The sequence below is a fragment of the Heterocephalus glaber genome, unplaced genomic scaffold (assembly GCF_053883595.1).
Source record: "Heterocephalus glaber isolate CG9 unplaced genomic scaffold, H.glaber_assembly_v1.0 deba00001610, whole genome shotgun sequence".
In the NCBI taxonomy this organism is placed as follows: domain Eukaryota; kingdom Metazoa; phylum Chordata; class Mammalia; order Rodentia; family Bathyergidae; genus Heterocephalus; species Heterocephalus glaber.
The window spans coordinates 22,285,800-22,303,393 of record NW_028258381.1 but is presented as its reverse complement, the minus strand read 5'-3'; the positions used below and the strand labels follow the sequence as shown (position 1 = coordinate 22,303,393).

Sequence of the window (17,594 nt, the reverse complement as noted above, 5' to 3'; positions counted from 1 at the left end):
CCTATAATCTCAACCCTGGGCTGCTCCCTTCAGCACAGCCTGTCACACCCTCATTTAAAGAGACTGTCTCTTGGCTGAGATCTTCCTCCCTCCTCCTTTTAAGAGTCTCCAGAGAGCGCCTCAACTCCCAGCCTGAACTGGGTTCCTCGAGTCTATAGCTCCTGGTAGCTGCTGGAGTGGAACCTAGGGAGAGTCCTGGAGCCTGGATATGCAGGCTGCACGGTGTCCCCAGACCCTCTGTGGGTCTTTCTGGGATGTCCAGAGCAATGGTTTCTGAACTTCATCAAGCAGAGGGAGCCCCACTCAAGAGGCCAGGAATATTCATGCATTTGATCTGAGGTCAAAATATAGGGTGAATGTTTAAATTTCAAAAAATGTATTACAGTAAAAGACACATTACTATGTATCCCCTTCAAAATACTCCCTCTCACATGGAACAATATTTACCCCATCTTTTGGGGGGGGGTACCAGGGATTGAACTCAGGACCTTGAACTTTCGAGGCAGGCACTGGAAACACTGAGCTAAATCCCCGGCCCTTTTCCATCATTCTTACTGTGGCCAGGTTTGGGGGTACTGGAGTCTCCTGGAAGTGGTTTCTAGGTTCCTTCTGTCCTGAGCAAAGACTTGCTCAAGAGAAGCACAAATGGTAGCAAGGTTTTATTAAAGGTAGGAAAAAACAGGCTCTGCAGAGCAAGTTTGGATGAAGTAAAAGTAGGAAAAGAAGTACACCCTACAGAGTGAGGGCGGGCTACCACGCAAGAGAGAACACAATGGCCAAAACTCAGCGTGGACTGTCCTTTCTGTATCACCCACACCACAGACTGATATCAGGTCTAGGCCAGCCTATCGAAAACCTGCTTGAGTTCTCTCGACAAGTTCACATTTAGGGCTTGGGAACTGTTAGGATCTTGCCACACCTCCTTTCCCAACCAGTTTTAGCCACACCCTAACTTCCTGTCTCCTTGCCACTTTCTGAAGCAGTTGTGGAAGTTCACTTTTGTGTGTCTTTACAAGGTGGGATCAAAAAGATGGTGAATGCTGCTACCCAAGTGCTATTCGAGAGAAAGGCAGGCTCGTAACAACACAGTGTGTCCTTATCTACCTTACTCACTGGGTCTAGCTCAGTGCAACTTCTGGTTCTTTCTTCCCCAAAGTCAAATGACCATGAAAGGAAAATATTTTGAATCAGTTTGAGGTAGGATAGAAGAAATAAAACTAGGTAGAAAGGAGACAAGGAAATTGAGATTTTTTTAACAGTTGTACTTTTAAGGAAAAAACTGCAATTTCAGGACACAAGTCCAGTTTTTCTCCCCTTCTCTTCTCTTGTCCCAAAACATAGCAAACCTGGGAAACTGTCTCATCTACAAATGGGTTTGTGCCTTCCCTTTTTATCTTTCACCTATGAATAGACCACCTTTTAGGATTTCCCATAGGAGTGGACCATTACCTCACTATGTGTGGACATCCTCTCTCATTCACTAGACAAGACTAAGACTATAGATTATTGAATTCCACAGATTTCTACTTCCCAAAACATATAAAAGATCCCCAGTCCCCAGCCAGGCATGATGGCACACACTTGTAATTGCAGCACTCTGGAGGCTGAGGCAGGAGGATCGCCATGAGTATGAGGCCAGCCTGGACTACATAGTAAGTTCAAGTCCAAACTGGGAACTACAGAGACTGTCTCAAAAAAAAAAAAAATCCCAAATTCCCAACTGTATTATGCTTCATTTCTCTGAGCACCCACACTCCATTCTTTGAGTGTGACCTACATCTACATCTACCTCTAACAAATCCTTCTCATGTCTCTTTTACTGACATGTCCCGAAAGTTCTTTTTCTGCAGTGGGAGTCAGTGAACCTGCAACCTTATTTTAAATTCCTTATTTCAGGCCCAGGCCCCTCAGATGTAGCCCAGTGACATTTATCTTGGCAAGCATGAAGGGACCTAAAAAGAGAGGTGGAAACTGTGGAGATCTTGACTTTGGTTTGCTAAGTCCAGCAAAACAGCCTTTGTATTTATTTAGTCTTTCTCCTCCTTTCCCCCAATCTCTTGGCCTTCTCAAACATAGCTTTGCTTTGAAGCATGATTTTTTTTGAAGCATAGTTTTTCTTTTTCTCTCCCTCTGCAGCTGTAGGGTCTTTTTATTTCTTTTCCAGCAGTTAGTGACTCCAAACTCCCTAGAAAATGAGTGCTTGCACATAAAAGCACAGAAGACAAGAGACACTTCCTCCCTCTGGCCAGAAACGGGACCAGGTGCCTCGACCTCCAAGACCTGTTGCAGCCTTTCTCTCTCTCTCACTCAGGGTTTCATCTGTCAGAAAATTCAGGCCCTTTAACTTTTTTTCTGATATTAGTTACCAGGGGGAGGTAGGGCACACCTCATGAAAGGGTAAAAGGAAAGCACATGCCCTCTGCTTTCCTTGATATGTGGTCTGTAGTTAGGTAAAATCTCCAGACTTCTGAGACCCACTCTGAGTTCCTCCTACGTCACAGGCCCCCAGATATAAAGATCTTTGAGATAGATTTTTTTTTTTTTTTGTACCGGGGATTGAACTCGGGTCCTTGCACTTGCACATGAGATAGATTTTTAAGTAAAACCCTGCGGTTGTGTACAATTTCTTTTCCTGCTTCCCTGATGTGCTGAAAGATAGCCATGGGCAGTTCTGACTCTGAGGTGTCAAAACAGGGCTGCTCCCTTGGGCAGTTCTGACTCTGGGAAAGGGGGCAGGCTACACATGCAGCATGACCCTGATTTGGGGTGTACCTATAGCATGACCCTGGTTCCCATCTTTCCTTTTCTTATTTTTTTTCTTTAACTCTTTTCCAAAAGTACACAAGGAAGATCTTATATATCTTGTGGTATATTAAATATATTTGTGTTTTCCCAAGTGTAGAAGTCTTTTAAGATGCAGGACTTGAGAAAGACATCTTTTTGTTTTTTCATCTTATCTTATCATGCTGATGACCTCCAGAATCATGAGGATAGACTTTTTCAGGTTTGTGGTTATGTGATTGTTATATAATTGTGTTGTGATAGTTAGATGTGTCTATATTTTATACAGTTGAGTCGGTGTTGAGTCATTTTACTGATCAGGGATTAGGCACTAATAACCTGCAAAGTGCATCTGTAAACAAGTGATGGTACTCTCTTAACAGGTAACAAATTTAGGTAAAAGTTTCTTTATGTCATTTAATATTTTGTAAAGAGGGAAATGTTCCCATGCTTCCAAAGGAAGCCATGTGATCAAGCAAAGAAGTGAGTGACCCATCCTAGCAGATAACACAACTGGTAGAGGAAAATCTTTTTTTTTTTTCCTTTTTTTTGGTACCAGGGATCGAACGCGGGACCTTGAGCTTGTGAGGCAGGTGCCAGAGCCACTGAGCTAAATCCCTGGCCTGCAAGATGAATTTTGATTAACACAGGTCTCACTTTGACTTGGTCTTAAATATCCAAAGGGAAAGTATAACCAAAATTCTAAAGAATAATAATAATGTTAAATAAAAAGTTGGCTAAATATAGAGAGGTCAACTCAGCCAACTAGTATACCGTTTGTTGGAAACAGACAAATGTACTTATGATAAATCGAACAATGCCACTCAAAATATGAGGTGGAGGCTGGGGATTTAGCTCAATGGTTCTGCTGCCTGCCCTGCAAGTACAAGTACCCAAGTTCAATGCCCGGTACCAAGAAAAGAATGGGGTGGATTCCTACCCAAGGATGTAATCACACTATTGTGTAGGAGATACTGACTTGTTTGCTATTGACCAGAGGGTCAGAGCTAGAATAAGATGGCCAGTACCAAATGCTACCCAGTGACTCTGTGACACAAATCTATGACCTTGGTTGCCTCCGGGTGGGTAGGAAGATGTACTTTAGGGTATTCATGGGTCCCAGGGGACTGGGTTAGCACCATAGATCAACCAGCTAACCTACCAGTCTTGAAGGATCGATGGACCAGATTAGTTTAACATTAATATGATCATCTGGCTGCTATTTTCATTCCCCAAATAGGACTTGAGTATGTAATGTGACACACTGAATCTCTTACTAACTATACACAAAAAAGGTATTTCATTACTAAATTCAGAATTAAAAATGATTTTTTGAGGTTTTTATTTTATTTATTTATTTAGAGAGAAGGTTTCGCTGTGTAGTTCAGGCTGGTCTTGAACTCACTATTTAGCCCAGGATGGATCCTCCCGCCTCAGCCTCTTGAGTGCTGGGATTATAGGCATGTGCCACCATGCCCAGCAAAAATGATTTTTTGGAAAGCCATTCTACAAAAACTGCATGGCCCTAGGTTTCCTAAGAGAAACACATGGTGAAACTTGTGCCACTATCAAAACAGGACATTTTTTGTACATTCCTGATAACCCGGCAAATGTTTCTTCTGCATTATAAGACTTACATTAAGTCCCCAATTTATGAGCAAGTTCTATGCTGGAAGAACTGTTCATAAGTTGGATTCCTTCCTAAGCCAACAGAGTGAGTCTTCTACAGTACACCTGTGAAAGGTCACAAAATGAACGTCTGTAAGTTGGGGATGTACTGAATGTTTACAAATCAGTGCAATGCCAGACTCTGTCACAAGCTTTGATTGGCTAGCATCCTGGTTCTCTGAACAACCTGGGAGAAAATGCTCATTTTTCCAGCTATGTCACTGTGCATTGCAGTTCTTTTCTGTTATGTGATTCATTGTTGTAGTGGGCTAATGTCCTTGTCCTGTCAGCATGAGACTTTCTGGCCCTGGCTAGGCAGGATCAATGCCCCTCCTCAGCCTGAAGCAGTTACATGAAGATGGACTGTCAGGCCTTCTCCACCCCCTTCAGAATAAGGGACCAAAATCTAGGGATGGGGATGAGATAGGAGAGAAGAAGTAAAACTAGGTAGAAAGGAAACAAGGAAATTAAGATTTTTAAAATTATACTTTTTTTTTTTGGTACAGGGGATTGAACTCTGGACCTTGTGCTTGTGAGGCAGGCACTGGAACCACTAAGGTAAATCCCCGGCCCAATTTTTTAAATTATACTTTTAAGGAAAAAAAACAACTGTAGCTTTAAAACACAAGCCCATTTTTGTTTTCTTCTCCCAAAATACCTGTATAGCAAATCTGGATAAGTGTGTTTGAAGCAAAAGGGAGTATTTTGAGGGGAATTCATGGCAATATGTCTTTTACTGCAATGATTTTTTTTTTTTTGAGATAGGGTCTCATGATATAGTAAAGGCTGGCCTCGAACTCAATATGTAGCCCAGGGTGGCCTCAAACTTGTAGCAATCCTCCTGCCTCAGCCTCCCAAGTGCTGGGATGCAGGTGAGCACCACCATGCCTGGCCCTAAAAAAATTTTTTTTAAAACATAATTCATACATGTATGTGGTCCTGGATGACCAGGATGGAGAAGTTAGGAGTGGCTTTCCTTAGTCTCGGGTCCATTTCCTGCAGCTGGGCTGCTCTGCCCTGCACCCTCACTGCCTACCAGGTCCTCTGGAGTGGGGCACAAGTATAGGCCTCCACACCAGCCCTGCAGTGTCAGCCTCCCCATACCCCTTCCTTCTGCTGGTAAATGCACACTGGCTGCCTCTGGGGAGATAGGAGGTATTCCCGAAGGTCTGCGGCCTTGAGGCCTTGGAAAATTGCCCTAAGTCTCCAGCCCTTGGCTTGGGGGCTCAGAGCTAGAAAGCAGAAATGGCTGCAGAGTGGAATGAAGTAGTTACAGGGAGTGCGGAAGGCGGAAGAAGCAGGGTACCTACTTGAGACACACCACAATTCCTTCCTTCCTTCCTTCCTTCCTTCCTTCCTTCCTTCCTTCCTCCTTTCCTTCCTTCCTTCCTTCTTTCTTTTTTTTTAGGGCAGGTATATTTTTTTTGGTTTTTTGAGACAGAGTCTCATTCTGTAGTCCTGGCTGACCTTGAACTCAAAGTAATCCTCCTACTTCAGCCCCCCAAGTGCTGGGATCACAGGCATGTGCCACCACACCCTGTCCACCCACCACAAATTTAACCCAGAGATCATCAGCAGGGAAGAAACAAAGATCATTGCACCAAACTCCTCATTCTACAGATGAGAAAACAATCCAGAGGGGTCAAAGCATCCACCGAGGTCACCCAGCAAATCAGTGTTAGGGCTGGGACTAGAGCTGCTGGCTCAGCATCCTTAGCCAGGGCTTCCCCACTCAGGCCTAGACTCAGGTAGGGGACAGACAGAAGCCCTACCAGCTTCTGCCCCTCCCCACTCCCAGGCTGTGACAGGAAGGACAGCTCGACAGTTGCAGGCCCGCCACTTGGCCTCCTCACCAAGGCTTGGAAGTGCCCCTATGTTGTCCCCAGCTGTGCCTGGCTCTCAGGTCTGGTTGACCTGCCAGACCCAGGCAGCAACCCCTGCCTGCCTTCCCAAAGCTGTGCTTCCTTGGATGGAGTGGGGCGCTGCCACCTCCTGGGCTCGGCCTCTGCCCCCTGGCCTCTGTCCTGCCCTGAGCCTGAGCTGAGGAGGCACCCACCTGGGCAGCTGGCAGTGTGCGGGCCCCAGGCAAAGCAGGCCGCTGGGGCAGGTCTTGTGCTGAGGGCTGGTCTGTCTGTCCAGGATTTAAGCCCCAAGGAGCCCTTTAAGGACCAGAGAGGCGTGGTATGATTAGGGGTGTGGCCCGTGAAATCTGCACCCAAGAGGTGTCCCTACCCTGACTGCTCCTGCTAGACTCACTGGCTCTGGAGTGGGCCCTGTGCTGGCTGGGCCTCCCCCTACCCAAAGCATAGAGTAGCCATGCCTAGGCTTCCTGTGGACTGCCCAGTGGGGACAAATGACCTCCCCACCTCCCTGCTGTCTTCTCTCTCTTTTTCTCTCTCTCTGTACTAAGGATTGAACCAAGGATTTTTGCACTGAGCTACATCCCCAGGCCTTTTAAAATTCTTTATTTTGAGGCAGGGTCTCACTAGGTCACTAAATTGTCTAGGGTAGGGCTCAAACTTGCAGTCCTTCTGCCTCAGCCTCCCAGAGCACTGGCACCATAGGCATCCAGTACCACATGTGGCTCCTGCCATTCTTGGGGACCTCTAGAGCCAGCCAGCCAGACTTCATAGCTCCCACCTACCTTGGGGCCTCAAATAAGTTTTGCCACTTCCAAATTTCAGTTTCTTCATGTCCAGAATAGAAATACTACTGCTAGGGTTTGAATTTTTTTTGTTCCTCTATACTTGTGGAGGACTTTGATCCCCAAAGACTTACATTAATGGTATTAAGAGGGTGGAAAGAATTCGGCAAAGGTGTATCGAGGTGCAGCTTTTAGTGATTAGATTAGATGAGGTCCATAGGGTAGAAGCCCTGTGATTAAATCTCAGTGATTTCATAAGTGAGTCAGAGAGGTCACACAGACAGAATACACACTCACTCCCACCATGATCTGAGTAGCCCAGGGGCCACACACCAGAACCCTCACATTACTCTTGGGACTTCTAGCCTCCTGAACCTTTCTTCTCTACAAAGCAGCCCACGTCAAGTATTTTGTTATAGTAACAAAAACCAGGTTAATACACCTCTCTCATTGCTTCGCCAACCCCAGGTGTGCCTTCTCCCCACAACAGAAGTCACACAGGTGTGGACACACGCACACAGAGAACTGGTTAATGCTTGCATTTGCAGTGCTGGGGGCAAGAGTTCAAATGGAATGCTATGCATCAATGACCATTTAAAAGTTGTAAACAGGAGAACGAGGGATTTAGCTCAGTGGTTCTACTGCCTACCTGGAAAGCATAAGGTCCCAAGTTTGATCCCTGGTACCAAACAAACAAACAAATAAAAGTTGTAAACAGGGCTGGGGATTTAGCTCAGTGTTTCTGGCGCCTGCCTTGCAAGCGCAAGGTCCTGAGCTCCAGCCCTGGCACCAAAAAAAAAAATGTTGTAAACAAAGCCACATGTTGGAACAAATTGTTAAGTGGATCACTGAACTTTCATAACAAGCTAGGAAGCCAAGTTCATAACCAGAGTTCTCAGAGTTCACACCCAAGTGTGTGGTGTTGCCAGCTCCTGCCCCCCAACCCGTGGGCCACCTGCTCCCCTGCTCCACCTGCCCGCCCCCCCCTCCCCGCTCTGCCTGCGTCCTGGGGACCTCCATGCTCTGGGGACTTCCTCTGCCAACAGCAGCCCCAGTGCCTGGGGGTGGGCACCCTGGCATGCTGTGACTGGGGAGGGCCCACGAAGCCCCTGTGGCCAAGCTGGGGGCCTTTGGGCTGGAAATTCCAAGGCAGATGTGCATGTGCACACACACACAGTCCCTGGCTTTTCTTCTGACTCTCCCTGTCCTGTCCTGGACAGCTTCCCTGGGGCCCTGAGGATCTTTCTCCAGGACCTTTTCTGACCAGCCCCTGTCCACTGTAGGGGACAGCGCAGCTGGCTGTCACCATGGAGGAGAGATCAGGTGCGAAGCATCAGCACATCTCCATGATGGGTGCTCAGAAGGCTGGGGGCCATGCTAGCCCTCCTGCCTCTCCAGGCTCTATGGGATGAGCGGGTCGTGAAATGAACATTAGTCCTACCCACATGCTGGCAGAGTGGCCCAGAGCCAGGGCTTTGGCATTTGGCCCCTGCATTCAACTCTCACTTCTTAATTGTGTGACTTGGAAGATTTACTTTGTTTCTGTGTGTGTTGTGTGTGTGTGTGTGTGCGCACACGTGTGTGTGGGTTCTGCTATCTGAAAGGGGCTTGCTAGTAACACCTGCTTCATGGGACCGTTGCAATGACTCCATGAGTTACTATGTCAATCCAGCCAATCTTTGTGAGTGCCTGCTATGTGCTGGGACAGGGACAACCCAGGCTGTGCTGGGCATTGGGGGCAAAGTGATGAATGAAAAGAAGGCTCTGGTCATGAATCTGCCATCCTCTGGGGGAAAGAATCCATGCATAAGGTGGTAGGTTCCATGAAGGATAAGACAAGGGAGGGATAAGGGATCTCAGGTACAGGTTTGACATAGTGCCTGGGAAGGCATCTCTGATGGGAAAATTAAGCTGAAACATGTTTGGCGTGGTGGTACACACCTGCAATCCCAGCACTAATCCCTAGTGCACAGCCTTGGCACTAGGCGGTCCATCAGGACAACTGGACCAAATGTGCCCCACAGACAGAGCTGGGAAACAAAGGGACTAGAAGGGTCCCATGAGGCACAGGGTTGCCGGCCCTGGCCCCACCCCAATCTGGGAACAGCAACTTGGTGTTCCTGTTCATCACTCAAGGTCTCCTCTCTGCCCGGCCAAGGCAGGTGGCTCCTCCCCAGGACCTAGAAGGCTGCAGCGCTGCAGAGGGAACTGCGGCCCCAATTCCACACCCAGGCCAGGATGAGGGTGGGGAAGCAGGGAAAGGTAGGGCCACTCAGAAGTGACACTCCAGAGGCAAAGGCTGCTTTACACATGGGGAGCAGGGGGCCTAGTGAGCAGGGAGGGTTTTTTTTTTGGTACTGGGGATCGAACTCGGGTCCTTGCGCATGTGAGGCAGGCGGCCAAATCACTGAGCTAAATCCCTGGCCCAGGGAGGGGATTTTGAGAGGGGAGAAGGGAAGCTCCTTTAAGGGAAAGGGGCTCCATGTAGGGGAGAGGCCCATGGAGGAGGAGGGACAAGGACAAAGGGTCTCAGTCCTGGGACCAGAATCCAATCTCTCTCCACACACACACAGCATCCAAACACACGCTCACAGATGCAAGCACATACCTGCGTGTGCACACACAGTGGCAAATGACACAATGACTCACATGCATATTTACACACAGACACACCAGCATACATGCACATGTGCAGCCACACACACACACACACACACACACACACACACACACACACACACACAGACCTCTGAGAGGACCCAGGTCAGGAAAGCCACATTCAGCAGAAGCATTTTGACCTCCAGCTTCTCCAAGCCCTTTCTCTGTCTGCATGGCAGGCTGGGGGATAGGAAGGCAGGTGTCTGCACACCTGCATATGTGCATGTGTGCATGTGTGTTATGTGTGCCTGTGTGTACATGTGTCCTGAGGACCAGTGGGCTGCAGTCCTGGGCATTCACCAAGACCCCCCTTTACCCACCAATTCTCTTCCTTCTCTGAGTCTCTGTGTTCATCTGTAAAGTGGGGCCTAAACTGGGCATGGTGGTACATGCTGGTCATCCCAGCACTCTGGGAGGCTGAGGCAGGAGGATCACAAATTCAAGTCCAGCCTATGCAATTTAGTGACTTATTGAGACCCTGTCTCAAAATAATAGTTTAAAAAAAAAGGGCTGGGGATGGAGCTCAGTGTGAAGGCCCTGGATTTAATCCCCAGTATGGAAAAAAGAAAAAAGAATAGTGGGGACAGAGTCCCTGCCTCCCAGGGCTCAGCTATGGGCTCAGCAACCCCTGCAGGCTCACCTCAGAGGGAATAAAGCCCATCTCTGGTTCTTTGGCTTCTGACCTCATTCAGTCTTGTCCTTCCAGGCCTGGGAAAGGCAGTGAGCTGGCTCCCTGAGCCGGAAGGGCTGACACTGTTACCTAAGCTGCAACCTGACCCCAGCAGCCCTTGGTTCCCAGGAAAGCTGAGCCTCTCCCAGGTGCAGCAGAGCCTGGCTGCTCCTGGGAAGCTAAAAGCCGGATGGTGGAGGGGAGGCCTACTTCTTCCTGCAGCACCTGGATGACAGTGCCGAGATGGAGGCTGGACTTGAGGCAGTTCCTCCCTTAGCAAAGAGATACGGGGAGGGATTGGCTGACACCCCGCTCCCCCAGGTCTGCACCACCCTGGCTGGAGAGGCCTGGGCTGAGGCTGAGGCAAGGTGGTCTTCACCATGGGGTTTGCAGGCTGCAGCCCAGGAAAGCCTGCCTTCCTCTGCTGACCACACCCTCCTGGCATGGCCCTACGTGCCTCTGTCCACCCTAGCTGCAGTGGGCTCTCTTCACTACAGAAATGATTTCCAAAGACCAGGCCCCTTGTTTACGTCATCTGCCACTTTGCATTCATCCACCTACTCTGGCACTGAACAGTGTCCCCAGTTGCCACACTCACACCCATTCCCTCTGTGTGTCCCAGGGTTCTCCTAGGAAGCTGAACTGCTGGGGACAGGGCTCTGTGTCAGGCCCTACCCCCTGGAGGCCCTGTGCCATCTTCTCTTCCCTCTGTCTCAGTCGCAAGTAAGGAGAAGGGGTACAGATGAGCAGGTGGGGCACCCACAGGTCAGGCTGCTTCCAGGACGGGAGGGATGTAAGCCCATGTGCTGTCCCCAGCATCCACAGCAAGACACCAGAGATTTCCTTCCTGGACAGGGCCCTAGGGAAGTCAGGGCTAGAGACCAACCTCGCCTCTCTGTCTACCCACTTCCTCTTGCGGGGGAAGCGTGCAGACCCTGCTTCTGATGGCAGGAAACTTTCTGAGCACCTGGAGCCTTGGGAGGTAGCAGAGGATGGACTGCACCTGGGTATGGAGAATAAAGAACAAACAGGAGGCAGAAGGGCCTCGCCAGCCGCAGGAATGCCCATGGCTGGACTCAGGTGGAGGAGTGGCCAGTCACATGGCCGGCCAGGTGTCCCGGAGAGGCCCAGCTCAATCCTTGAAGATTTCAGATGCATGAAAGGATCAGCTCTGCTGCTGTGTGTGTCCTGGGTGAACTGGGGCAGCCCTAGAGAGGCCTGGGACCTGCAGGTGTGAGCAGACACCTCCAGCCAAAGTGGGTCTCCTGGGATTGCCATGGGTTCCTGCAACCCTCACCAGACTGTGCTGGGACCCAGTGTTGGTCACCTCTGTGTCTGAAGCTCCTGGCATAAGGCCAGGGTGTCCCAGGTGCTCAGTAATTATTTGAGAAGGGAAAGAGAGTGAAGGAATGAAGAGTGACTGGACTCAGACGGGCAGAGGCCTCCCTTTCTCCTACTTCTCCTTGCACCTCAGTATCACCAACCCCAGACCCCCTCCATGGCCCCTGGTAGGGCCTGCTGTCCCAGGCCCCTGGGTATGGGTGGGTGGCTGAAGGCCCAGATCCTACTCCCTCAGGTATGCAGTCCAGCTCCTGCCTCCACCCAACAACCTGGGCCATCTCTGCCTGTGTGTCTCTCTGGACTGTAAAAATCAAAGTACCTGGTAGTCACATCCACGCTATGCCCCTGCCTGCAGAGATGTTCCCTCTTCCGGTCTTCCCATTTCCAGCAGGGGCCGGGCTTACCACACCTGAAGCTCAAATCTTCACCTCTCCCATGTGCCCACCTTTCCCGCCCACCCAGTGCTGTCGGCATTTTAGCAACATCCTCATTTCCTTCCCACTTGCTGAAGCTCAGTCCTAGTGCCTTGTTCATGCTGCCCATGGCTGGCTCCCAGGGATCACAGGTCCCTTCCTGGGTGTTGAGTCACCTGCTCCAGAGTTGGGAGATTCCAGGGAGGTGCTTTGTGTGAGCTACCACGCGTGGGTGAGGGTGCTGGAGCCAGAATAAGAACAGAACGGCATGGAGCCAGCCAGTCTGTTGGTGAAGAGACGGTGAGCGTTGACCTCAGGCATGCTGGACAAGTGCTGTGCCACTGAGCCACACCCCCACCCCCTTTTACATTTTTTGAGCCAAGGTGTGGTGTCGGGTGCACACCTGTAATCCTAGCATCTCGGAGGCTGAGGCAGGAGGATCGCCATGAGTTCAGGGCCAGCTTGGGCTATGCAGTGAGACCCTGTCTCAAAATTTTATTTTATTTTAAAATTAATTTTATTGGCACATTTTAGATATACATAATGATCACATTCATCATAGGGAATTTGTACCTGTACATAGTATGTCCTTTTTTTTTTTCCTTTTGAGACAGAATCTTGGTATGTAGTTCAGGCTGGCTTTGAACTCACTGTGTAGCCCAGGACATAATATATCTTGGTTCTTCTTTTTTCCCCAACCCCTTCCCCTCCCTTCAACTCCTCTTCCCCTCCTTATTTTTTATTTATTTATTTATTTATTTATTTTGGTATCGGGGATCAAACTCGGGTCCTTGCGCTTGCGCAGCAGGCAGCGAAACCACTGAGGTAAATCCCCGGCCCTTCCCCTCCTTATTTACAAAAACTTTGTTTCCATATTTTCCCTTTTTTCCCTCTTTCATTTCACCTTTCCCCCTCTTGTTCTCCTTCTCATCTTCCCATTTGAACATTTTCTTCCTATTTCTCTCAAAAAAATTTCTTTTTTTGGAGACAGGGTCTCACTGCGTAGCCCAGCCTGGGCTTGAATGTGCAATTCTCATGCCTCAGTCTCCTGAGCAGCTGAGATTATAGGCAAGTGCTACTGTGCCCAGCGCAGCTAACTTTTATTTGTGACCTTTCCTGTGATCTGGAAGTGAGGAGCGTGCAGGGAAAGGGTCAGTGGATTTTAACTAATTCTATAATTAGTCATTAAGATAAAGAGCAGGAGGCAGGCGTGGTGGCACACACCTGTAATTGCAGCACTCTGGGAAGGCTGAGGCAGGAGAATCGTGCATTCAAGCCCAGCCTGGGCAACTTAGAGACTGAGATCCTGTTTCAAAATAATAAATAAAAACAGGCTGGAGATGTGTTTCAATCCCCAGTAATGCGAGAAGAAAAAGAAAAGAAAAGAAAAGAAAAGAAAGAAGAAAAAGAAAGAAAGGAAGAAAGAAAAAAGAAGGGAAGAAGGGAGGAAAGGAAAGGAGGGAGAAGAAGAAAGAGGCCAGGAATGGTGGTGCACATCTGTAACCCCAGCACTTAGTAAGTTGAGGCAGGAAGATCATTAAATTCGAAGCCAGCCTGAACTACATAATGAGATCCTGTCTCTCCAGGTGGAAATGGGGAAAGGCGAGAAGGAAAAGAAAAGAAAACCCCTGCCAGGGATTTAGCTTAGTGGTTCCACCACTTGCCTTGCAAGTGCAAGGTCCTGAGTTCAATCCCCACTATCAAAAAAAGAAAAGGCCACATCTTTATTTAAGATCCTGAGGACTACTAAATAGCACGTCGTGATGGTGGAGAGATGGAATGCTGCAGGTCGAGTCACAGTTATCTGAGGCTCAGTCTCTCCCATCATTTTTTCAGGACTCTGGGCACACCAGGCAAGCGCAGCCCCACTGGGCACATCCCCAGCCCCATCAGTCCCTTCAGTCTCAACCTCTGGGTGACCTAGCATCCTCCTGACTCTCAGGTAAAACTCTGGGGATGGATGGCTAAGCTCAGCTGACCTCTAGGCTTCTCCAACCCTAAAGCTAAGAAGGCTATAGAACAACAGCTGAAACTTGTACAGAGATTTCCCCACTTTATTGTAGCTGCCTGATGCCCCTCTAGTTGGTAAATGCATTCATTCATGGCCTGCTTTGTTTAGTGGCTATAGAAGTTGGTGTAACTTCTTTCATGTTTTGTGTGTAATGAACACATGCTGTTTGCTTGTCTTTTGGCTTTTTGGAGACAGAGCCTCGCTATGTGGTCCAGGCAGCCTTGTACTCACTATGGAGCCCAGGCTGGTCTTGAACTTGTGGCAATCCTCCTGCCTGTGTCCCGAGTGATGGGATTACAGGCATGTGCCACCATGCCTGGCTAGACATGTGTGTTTTGTGGGTGGGAATCTATCTGTTTGAACATGAATGACATGTGAGGGTGAAGACCAGATTCGTGAGGTCAAAATATTCATGGCTGTGTTTGTATATGCTCTGGAGGGGATGTGCCTGCATGTGCATGTGTGTATGCTTGCAGGCCTTGTGTGCTTCAGATTTCCCTGGGCACTGGGAAGGCCAGGGCTGTCCCAGTTTCCTTCCTAGGAGGCCCAGTCACTTCTGTTCCTTGACCCCTGGGGGAGGGGCTGTCCCTCAGCAGGACCAGGGGTCCCATCCAGGAGGCAGCTTGCCATATGACGTGACCATGTGACAGGACAGGGTTGGCAGGAGCCTTTGGAGACCCTTCCCGAAGATCTTGGCCAAGGTGTGTGTGGGTCCCTAACCTCCAAACAGGACTGTGGAGCAAGGTCCCAAGTCACCTGTCCTGAGGGTGGTGTGGCATCCCCTGAAGCCAGGCTCTGGTCCAGCATGGGGTGCTTCTGTTGCATCTGGCAGTTGTCCCGGCACAGGGTGACATATCAGAGCTTAGGTGGCCTTAAAGATCCAGCACCCAAATCCAAGGCCACATTCTGTGCCTGCAAGAACCTTATCCTACCAGTGTCACCTAAGTGTGACTCAGGAGCTCAGGACATCAGGTGGGAAAATTCAGGTGCACAGTCTGAGCTCCACCACACACCTGTGTGACCATAGTCGCTTTGTGCCCTAGCTGCGCTTTCTGCCTCTTTGACCCAGACTGGGTCTCTTCCCTGGCAGCCTGGGTCACTGTGGCCATGTCTTGTTTGCCTCCCCCCAGGCTCCAAACTCATGTCCCCAGCCCTGCCTACTGGCCTCCCTCCTTTGTGCAGCCCACACCTGGTGACTACCCTGGGGTCCTTCCTGCGTGGGCCCTCTTGCAATCATTGCATCGCTAGCAGGGATTCTTTCTAATCTGTGTGTCCACGGGGCTTGCCCAGGCCTGGATCCCAGGTGGCTGCTCATGAAGTGTTTGTTCAATGAAATGGTGATGAATGAACAAGTAAGTGTGAGGTTGAGTACAGCACTAATCCCATGTCCTCTGCAATTCTGCTCCCCTCTGGCCCATGAATTCCATGGCAAACTGACTGTTTTCCTCCTGTGGCCCCAGAGAAGTTTGTAGAGGCTCCAGAGCGTGATTCTGCTTCTCTACTACCCCCAGCTGGCAGAGTAGGGAAAGTGACAAAGTCTGGAAGCTTCTCTGGCTGCGGTGGGTCGTGTAGCCTGGGGATGGGGTGGGGGAGGTTTCCCATGTGTAGGAAGTCATGGCTGCTTCCCCTTAAACTGAATGAGCCCAGGTCAGTCACTGCCTCCCTCTGACCTTAGACCTCAGTAGCCAACAGATCCCCAGACCCCCTGCTCCTGTTGTCACCAGGCCCACATGCTCCCCAAGGGATAAGTGGTAACACTTGTTCCAATAAAGTCTAAATGGACATCAGTCACCCCGGTGGGTGACCAAGACCTCCAGATCCATCCTTCCCTAAAAAGGTTCTTTGTTCATTCTATGTACACTTGCTAGGTGACCTGCTTCCCTATTGGATCAATAATTACCTAAGCAGCTATACTTGTAATCTTACTGATCAGTTTTGTCCCATGTTGTACCCACCTCATGATTTTGTTCTATAAAACTTCCCTTGTGGAGTCCAAGTCAACCCGTTTGGGTACCCTTTCATCTCTCAGGAGCTAAAATTTCTCCCTCTCAATAAATATTTCCTATGCTTAACCTTTATTGTTCCTTAGAATTCATTCTTTGATTTTGGGAAACATGAACTTGGCTTATTTGACACCCAGAAGTTTGGGAGTTACATTTATTTCCCCTATATCATTTGGAGGTCCTATATCAGAACTAACCAGACCTACAGTCCACCCAGAGTAATGTAGGCTGGTATCTCAGTTTGTTTGTTTGTTTTTTGGTACTGGGGATCAAACTTGGGACTGTGTGCTTGCAAGGCAGGTGCTGGAACCACTGAGCTAAATCCCCGGCCCTGGAGGTCCTATATCAATAGCATGACCTCTTTTTTTTGGAGACTAGGTCTTGCTGTGTCATCCAGGCTGGGCTCAAACTTGAGGCAGTCCTGCCTCAGCCTCCTGATTGCTAGAATTATAGGCGTGCACCACCCTGCCCAGCCACGATGATTATTTGTTCATTTCCTGACTAGATTGAGCTCCCACAGGCAGGGATCACCTGTTCCTTCCCTACTGGACAAATATTTGCATGGCAGCCCCCACAGATGCAGTGATTATTTGCACCCATGAGACACACAATGGATGGCCACATGGGGGTGAGAGATGGTCCCACTTCGACCTGGCTCCAGGCTGTCCTGGCACTGTGGTCAGACCAAGAAGTCCAGGGAACAAAGACGTGGGGTGGGGGTCACCACACAGCCTGGCTCTGCTGGTGCTTCTTTGGGGCCTCAGTGGTAAAGCCAGGGGTGGCAGTGGGGTAAGGACTAGCTGGGCTAAATGACCTGAGGACTTACGCAGTTCTGCTACCCAGGGACCCTTGGCCTGGCCATCCCTAAGGCCCATACCGTACCTGCCATGTTAGGACAGGTGTTCTTTGCACCTGTTTCTGGTACGAAGCTGGGAACCAGAGTGGTGGGAGAATGTCTAGGATGTGCTGTTACCTGCCCTCACCAAGTGCCACTGTGGTGTAAGCGCTGGGCACGGCTGCAGGCAGAAGCCCCAGCTGCGGGTCCTGCCAGACTTGCTCTGTGCTCAAGTCCCAGCTACATCTGGGCCCCCAGCTTCTGCCTCAAACCCCATTTCCCAATCCAGAGCTCTCTCACCTTCCTTCCTCACCTCCTCACCCCACGCACACCTTCTTGCTCAGGACTCAGAGGGCGTCTGGGTGTGTCACTGGCTCTGCCTCACTGGGGTGTGTTTGGGGCTGGATGTCTCACCCACTTGTTAATATCAAGGACCTCAGCCAGCCAGCCCCAAGCAGGCCACCCAGCTCCTAGAGAAGTGCAGGCCATGTTACCTCCAGAACTCCTGGGTAGCTCGTGTGCCATGACATGGGCCCTCCACAAGGAGCCCTAGCAGGTGGCTGACCAGAC

At 49.7% G+C, this 17,594-nt stretch overlaps 1 protein-coding gene across 2 annotated transcripts in view; it reads right to left on the bottom strand.

Annotated features, from left to right (window-relative positions):
- Por (cytochrome p450 oxidoreductase) overlaps positions 1 to 6,581 on the bottom strand; it is a 68,788-nt gene extending 62,207 nt beyond the window's left edge. For both annotated transcript variants that reach the window (XM_087196281.1, XM_087196282.1), the window contains exon 1: positions 6,506 to 6,581. The gene's annotated coding sequence lies outside the window, so the exon portion shown is untranslated. The remainder of the gene's footprint in view (positions 1 to 6,505) is intronic.
- Between the last annotated feature and the right edge of the window lie 11,013 nt (positions 6,582 to 17,594).